Below are 8605 nucleotides of genomic sequence, written 5' to 3'. Positions count from 1 at the left end.
AAATCATTAATCTACATTTTGAATAGCTGGGGTCCGAGCACTGATCCCAGCGGTGTCCCACTAGTTACTCCTTGCCAATTCAAAAAAGATTGGTTTATTCCTACTCTTTGTATCCTGTCTGTCAACCTGTTTTCTATCCATCTCAATACACTACATCCAATCCCACACACTTTAATTTTACATGCTAATCTCTTAGGTGGACCTTATCCTGTATATTCAGGTGATTCAAATAATCTAGATCCATGTAGTGTTGTCAGATGTTCAGCTTTGTACCAGACAACCTGTTTGCAACCTGCCTTGTTGATTATTGATGATGAAAGGTTTTTTGATGTTGTCTCTAGCTTCACGTTGTAGCAACCACTAGAAATGGTTGTGGAGAACTGTAGTCCAATTAAAAATAACATAATGATCTGCTTACCCTTTCAACATCTGAAAGGTTTCATTCTGTAACTCAACTGAACAGGAAAATATAATAAAATCCAAATCTATTTGATGTCGCATTATTTTTATTTCCACCTCTCCAAGGTAATCAATCTCAATATTGGCTGCTGAGAAATTTTCCAAGAACTCTACAAAGTTCTCTCTGAAGTGGGCTATACAGATGGGAGTTGAATGGGACATTTTGCCCATCTATTTTCTCTTCACAACCCCAGAATCTCCCCACACTGCGGGAAGGATTCAAGGATGAGTAACAAAGACAGTTGCCAAGGGTTTAGATAATCGAAAGCTCTAATGGCCACAAGGGCTGATCCCACTGGAAGAACCCCCTGTAGAAAGACTCTTCCCCTGCCCCCTACAACAATCCTCCAGCTTGACTGGCCCCTGTGAGGCCCCACCCCACTTACCAGACCTTGTGGGTTTCAATGGCTTCTTCTTGTCCTGGGTCTACTGCCGTCCCAGCAGTGGACACCATTCCCAATAGCACTGCTGTGTTTGAAGAATTGTCAGCTTCTCATTGTCTGGCTGTCCTTGGAGATGGGATCCTTACCCTGAAGGACCTTGGAACCCAATGTCAGGTCGGCAATTGCCTGATTGGAATTTAGGATCCCAGAAACAGCCAGAGTGGGGTTGCCACCATCTCCCAGGCCAGTGGATAGGCCATTCCCACAGTCATTAAATTCAGTCTAGTGGGAATGATTAGAACTATAGGTGGACCAGGCAGCTTTCAGCAGATTCCTATCCTGAGGCACATTAATATGCCAATTTCATTGTTTGCGAAATCTGGCAACTTTCATGGTCCATTCTCCCAGGTTGAAAATTACCAGTTTAATTTTATTCAAGTTCAAAATTTAAAAACCTTCATTGTTAATCCAGGAGGTATAGGGAGGAAATTCCATAGCTTAGGGCACAGGCAACTGAGAAATGGCTACCATTGATGGACCGATTAAAACCAATTGAACTTGTCCACATTACAGCAGTGACTATACTTCAAAAGTACTTCAATTGAAGGGTAATTAGGGTGGGCAATAAACATTGGCCCAACCAATGATGTCCATATCCTATGAAAGGACAAAAAATAGCCTAACATTAGTCCAAAGATGTGCGGGTTAGGTTGATTGGCCAGGTTAAAAATTGCCCCTTAGAGTCCTGAGATGCGTAGATTAGAGGGATTAGCGGGTAAAATATGTGGGGGTAGGGCCTGGGTGGGATTGTGGTCGGTGCAGACTCGATGGGCCGAATGGCCTCCTTCTGCACTGTAGGGATTCTATGATTCTATGATTAGTCACTAAGTAGGCTTACAATTAGGTCTTGGTCATTTGAATGAAGTACTGGGGGATTACTGGTGTTGAAAGAGCCATACCCCAGTTACAAGACTCAGAAAGTGGGTGAAGAATTTTAAAATGTGATAAGGGGTTTTATAAATTCAAGTCTTTTGAACCATAAGAGGGCGATCTCAGACCAGTTATTCACCTACTCAAGTATGTTTCATCACTTGGTGGTGCAAAACTTGAGTATTACTAAAAAAGAGATATGGGGTGGGATTTTCCCAAAAACATTCTAAGTGTAGAATTCGCATAAAAACAGGAATGTCGTGCTGGTTTTTTCAGCGGGAGTTTCAAAAGGAATCTCCCACACTCTGTGCACTGCAGAGTGCACTAGCATAAATCTCGCAAAAAATCAGTGGGCGGGGCCTATTCCCGCTGGAGAGGCCGGCAGCATAGCACTGAGTGGGCCATTGCGCATGCGCCAATCTGTCAGCGCCAAGATCAGCGCACGTGCAGTGGCCCGCACTGCAGGCCTCCCGATCACTGGCCAGCATAGCAACCCTCGCATCGCTGCCCCTCGGACCTCCCCCACGGCCAAATGTCTCCCCCGACCCCTGTCTCGCAGCCCCGAACCCACCCCGCAGCCCTGACACCCACCCCCCAAGCAGGCCAGCCCCGTGCCCCCATCCCGATGTTTAGCCCCGTTTGCTGGCCTCCCTCCCTCTGTCACTGCCATGTGCAGAGCAGCAGCAGCCCCCATCCCCACCAATTTCCCTCCCAGAGACTCAGACCCTGCTTGTTTGGCACTGCCCGATGCGTGATGGGCGGTGCCAAAGTGCCATTGCCACTTTGCCTCTTGGGCAGTGCTGGGGGCAAGCTGGCACAGCCAAGCTGGCAATGCCCAGGGAGCACCACCCCCCCAACCCCCAACCCTCTGGGGGGCCTCGATGGCCCCCCTTCATTTCAGCGGGGTCAGGCTGCCAGCTCCCGCAAGTGGAGAGCTTTTCTAAATCCTGCTGGAGTGAAACACTCCTAGCGGGGGGCGGGGAGGGGAGGGGGTGGGGGAGGATAATGGGCCTGGAGACTTCAGCCCTGGGCCCACGAATGAGATGGAAATCCTAACTGAAGTAATCATACAGCTCCGCGCCGATATCTGGCGTAGAGCTAACGGCACCAGAAATCGACAGCCGGAGACTCACGGAGGCCATGGTGCCCAGCGGGAAGCTCGCTAAATGGCCTCCGCTTGAATCTCCCGGCCCGCTGTTCTGCTTATTTCAATTACTTAAGTGTAATCAAATGACATTGGAAAATTAAATTCAGGTTCAATGTGTAAAATTAATCCTTCTTTCCTTCGAATTGCTCACCCTCTCCAGTAGATGGTGACTCTAGTGCCCGCTACTGTTGGATGGGCATGCCCATGTTCAGGCTCTTTGCTAAGCTTTTGGATGCGATAAAATGGTTCTTCTTCCAGGCATGTATCAGCATCTAAAAAGAAACAGATTCCTTGTTAAATTCCAAGCTGAGTTTAAAACACTGCATCCTCTCTGTCTTAATGGATATCTTCTTTCCACATGGAACACTGGTTACTTCAAACTCTAACTCAACCCATGCATGATTCCTTCCCCATCTCGGTATTTGCTAACATCAGTATTTACCTCTATCCATAAGGGTGGGATACGAGGAAAGGGACCAATTCATCAATATGGAGCGTACAAGCTTTCTTTCACTGTTAAGTTACAAGTTTTCCTGAAAGTAGTTGGTGATGGCTGTGTTCAGGGCAACACAACTAACCAACACATCTTCGGACTGTGGGATGAAACCAGAGCACCCAGAGGAAACCCACGCAGACACGGGGAGAATGTGCAGACTTCACACAGACAGTGACCAAGCCAGGAATTGAACCCGGGTCCCTGGCGCTGTAAGGCAGTACTGCTAACCACTGTGCCACCGTGCTGCCCTTATCAACTTTGGACAAGTGTGAGGCTGCTTATAGAACATAGAACAGTGCAGCACAGGAACAGGCCTGATGCCACATTAAACTAATCCCTTCTGCCTGCGCTTGGTCCATATCCCTCTATTCCTTGGATATTCATGTGCTTATCTAAAAACCATTTACACACCCCTATTGTATCTGCCTGCACCACGACCCCTGGCAGCGCATTACACTCTGCGTAAAAAAGTTGCCCCCTCTGCTTTGAACTTTCCTCCTCTCACCTTAAGTGCATGTCCCCAATGTGAGACATTTGAAAAATATTCTGACTGTCAACCCTATCTATGCCTCTCATAATTTTATACATTTCTATCAGGTCTCCCCTCAGCCTCCGGTGCTCCAGAGAAAACAACCCTGAGAACTCTAGCTAAACATGATCTGAATATTTGGTTCCATCCTGCAGGCCATTGTTCTTTTTATCCAGTTTATTGTTCCGTTTTCTCACTTCTTTCCTGAAGGCGCATTATGAAATCTGGTTCCACAGCGATCCAGTATATTCGTCATGCCTCAGTGGTGGCACTCTCACCTCTGAGCAGTTCAGTTCCCACTCCAGAGACTTGAGTAAATTAGGATTAGGGTTAAGGTACTGACACACATATGGAATTCTGAGGGAGTCCTTCACTTTTGGTGGTGCTATCTTTCAGATGAAGCGTTAAACTGAGGCTCCATTACCTTCTCAGAAGGACGAAAAAAATATCACATGCACTGTACAAAGGTCAGGTGAGTTCTTCCTGGCCAGTATTTATCCCTCAACTATCATGGAAACAGATGATCTGTTATTTGCGAACTCCACACAGACAGTGACCCAAGCCGGGAATCGAACCCGGGTCCTTGGCGCTGTGGGGCGGCAGTGCTAACCACTGTGCCAATGTGCTGTCCCAATGGCTGTGGTCAAATAGATTCTCGGTTCTGAACATAAAGTTATTGTCTATGGATTTCCCCTCTGAATCCCCAATGATTGTCACAAAGGTTCCAAACACCGCTCCCAAAAAGTATGTCGTAAAATCTTCTTTTACAATCATGCTTTCCATTAGTGGTTTGCATTCTAAACTCCAGTCCATGTTTTCCAAATGACTCTTAAACAAAGCTTCCACTCTACTTTTAACAACAAATCCAGTATCCAGGTTTTACCACTTTCTTTTTAGGATTTCTTAGCCTTGACTTGTACAAACTGTTCACAATCGCTTTACCTATCAATTCTCCATTAAGATGGCTTCAAACTTTTGATATACCTCTGAAGTCTGCTTTCCCACTTTAAATCTGGTTACTGCAATTGCCCCTTTAACTCGGAACACTTTGTTTATTTTTCCCTTTGAATTCTCCTGAACAATACCTCGGTTTCTGTTTTCTTAAAGAATGTCTGAAGAAGACTGAAGTTATGTCCCGATTCCCTGGTTATCTGGACTGTATCTGGTTCTTTGAGAATCCCTCCTCTTTGCAGCTCCCTTGTACTGTCCAGTCTTTCTTCTGGCAGAGTTGAGAGATGTTCACTCCCCAGTGTCCTCCACCGGTGCCCGACAAGGCTGTGTTCTCAGCCCCCTACTATACTCCTTACACACCTATGACTGTGTGGCCAAACTCTCCTCCAATTTGATTTTCAAGTTTGCTGACGACATCACCATAGTGGATCGGATCTCAAACAATGACGAGACGGAGTACAGGAATGAGATAGAGAATCTGGTGAACTGGTGCAGCAACAATAATTTCTCCCTCAGTGTCAACAAAATGAAGGAGATGGTCATCAACTTCAGGAAACGTAAAGGAGAACATGCCCCTGTCTACATCAACGGGGACGTAGTAGTAAAGGTCGAGAGTTTCAGGTTTTTAGGTGTCCAGATCACCAACAACCTGTCCTGGTCCCCCCATGCTGACACTATAGTTAAGAAAGCCCTCCAAAGCCTCAACTTTCTCAGAAACCTAAGGAAATTTTGCTCTGCCCAAGGCCGCAAGGAACTACAAAAGATCGTGACTGTAGCCCAATCCATCACTCAAACCAGCATCCCATCCATTGACTCTGTCTACATTTCCCGCTGCCTCGGCAAAACAGCCAGCATAATTAAGGACCCCGCACACCCCGGCATTCTCTCTTCCACCTTCTTCCTTCGGGAAAAGGATACAAAAGTCTGAGGTCACGTACCAACTGACTCAAGAACAGCTTCTTCCCTGCTGCTGTCAGACTTTTGAATGGACTTACCTTGCATTAAGTTGATCTTTCTCTACACCCTAGCTATGACTGTAACACTACATTCTGCATTCTCTTGTTTCCTTCTCTATGAACAGTATGTTTTGTCTATATAGCGCGCAAGAAACAATACTTTTCACTGTATGTTAATACATGTGACAATAATAAATCAAATCAAATCAAATCAGACAGTGAGGCAGCTGTCTGGGTAGGAAAAGCATAGTAAGAAGTTTAACAACACCAGGTTAAAGTCCAACAGGTTTATTTGGTAGCAAAAGCCACACAAGCTTTCGGAGCTCTAAGCCCCTTCTTCAGGTGGGTTTACCCCAACGCGGGCATCTCCACATTAGGAAAAGCATTGCAGCCTAGCAAAGTCCTGTCCTCACCAGAGTTTAGGCAATGAAAGAGGATCTCATTGAAGCACATTGCATTTTTACTGGGCTTGGTAGGGTGGATGCTGCTTTCCATGGCTACAAAGTCAAAAATTAGGAGCCAGTCTCAGGATAGGGGGTTTGCCATTTAGGAGAGAGATAAGGATAGATTTCTGTACTTGGAGGGTTGCGAGTTCTCTACCCCAAAGGGCTGTGGATACTCAGTCATTCAGTTATTCAAGACTGAAACAGATAGATTTTTGCACACTACAAAAACCAAGCTCTATGGGGATCAGGCAGATAAGTGGAGTTGATGTAGAAGTTCAGTCACGATCTTATTGAATGACAAGACAGGCTCGAGGGATTGTGTGATTGACTCCTGCTCTTATTTCTTATATTCTTACTCACACGTGCGTTTCCTTATAGGAGTCTGATCACTGATTGTGACAGTGGTGCTCAGACCAGTTGTAAAATTCTGACCTATATCACCTTCTTCAGTTCTCTGTCCGAAGACAAGTCCAACCCCTAGCATCACAACTTCCAAAAGGAGGAAGATCCTTAATTCAACACCCCCCCCAACCACCACCCATCCCCCCCTCCCCCCATCCCCCATCTAACACCCCAAGGCAGTCCAAGTTGTTGTGGCAACTTGAACTTTTACATTCACGTTGCAGTCCAGAACTATGGTTAATGATAAAAGCAAAATACTGCGGATGCTGGAATCTGAAACAAAAACAGAAAAATGGAAAATCTCAGCAGGGACAGATATAGTATTAGAGGATTAGATGGAGAGAAATTTGTTGAGTGTATTCAGGAGGAATTTCTCATTCAGTATGTGGATGGCCCGACTAGAGAGGGGGCAAAATGTGACCTCCTCTTGGGAAATAAGGAAGGGCAAGTGACAGAAGTGTTAGTGAGGGATCACTTTGAGACCAGTGACCATAATTCCATTAGTTTTAAGATAGTGATGGAGAATGATAGGTCTAGCCCAAAAGATAAAATTCTAAATTGGGGCAAGGCCAATTTTGATGGTATCAGGCAGGAACTTTCAAGTTAATTGGGGGAGTCTGTGGAAAGGCAAAGGGATGTCTGGTAAGTGGGAGGCTTTCAAACGTGTGTTAACCAGAGTTCAGGGTAAGCACATTCCTCTCAGAGTGAAGAACAAAGCTGATAGAAGTAGGGAACCCTGGATGACTTGGGATATTGAGGCCCTGGTCAAGAAGAAGAAGGGGGCACATGACATGCATAGGCAGCTGGGATCAAGTGGATCCCTTGAAGAGCATAGAGGGTGTAGGAGTAGAGTTAAGAGAGAAATCAGTAGAGCAAAAAGGGGACACAAGATTATTTTGGCAGATAAAGCAATGGAGAATCCAAAGAGCTTGTACAACTACATAAAGGGCAAAAGAGTAACTAGGGAGAGAGTAGGACCTCTTAAGGATCAACAAGGTCATCGATGTGCAGATCCACAAGAGATGGGTGAGATCCTAAATGAATATCTAGAACCATAGAACCATAGAAAATTACAGCTCAGAAACAGGCCTTTTGGCCCTTCTTGTCTGTGCTGAACTATTTTATGCCTAGTCCCACTGACCTGCACTTGGACCATATCCCTCCACACCCCTCTCATCCATGAACCCGTCCAAGTTTTTCTTAAATGTTAAAAGTGACCCCGCATTTACCACTTTATCCGGCAGCTCATTCCACACTCCCACCACTCTCTGCGTGAAGAAGCCCCCCCTAATATTCCCTTTAAACTTTTCTCCTTTCACCCTTAACCCATGCCCTCTGGTTTTTTTCTCCCCTAGCCTCAGCGGAAAAAGCCTGCTTGCATTCACTCTATCTATACCCATCAAAATCTTATACACCTCTATCAAATCTCCCCTCAATCTTCTACGCTCCAGGGAATAAAGTCCCAACCTATTCAAACTCTCTCTGTAACTCAGCTTCTCAAGTCCCGGCAACATCTCATCACTTTACTGTTGAGAAAAACATGGATGTTAGGAAACTTGGGGAAATAAATAGTGATGTCTTGAGGAGTGTACATATTACAGAGTCATAGAGTCATAGAGGTTTACAGCATGGAAACAGGCCCTTTGGACCAACTTGTCCATGCCGCCCTTTTTTTTTAAACCCCTAAGCTAATCCCAATTGCCCCCTCTATACCCATCATACCCATGTAACTATCTAAATACTTTTTAAAAGATAAAATTGTATCCGCCTCTACTACTACCTCTGGCAGCTTGTTCCAGACACTCACTACCCTCTGTGTGAAAAAATTGCCCCTCTGGACACTTTTGTATCTCTCCCCTCTCACCTTAAACCTCTGGTTTTAGACTCCCCTACCTTTGGGAAAAGA

The sequence above is a fragment of the Mustelus asterias genome, chromosome 18 (assembly GCF_964213995.1).
Source record: "Mustelus asterias chromosome 18, sMusAst1.hap1.1, whole genome shotgun sequence".
NCBI lineage: Eukaryota > Metazoa > Chordata > Chondrichthyes > Carcharhiniformes > Triakidae > Mustelus > Mustelus asterias.
Note: the sequence above shows the minus strand (reverse complement) of the source record.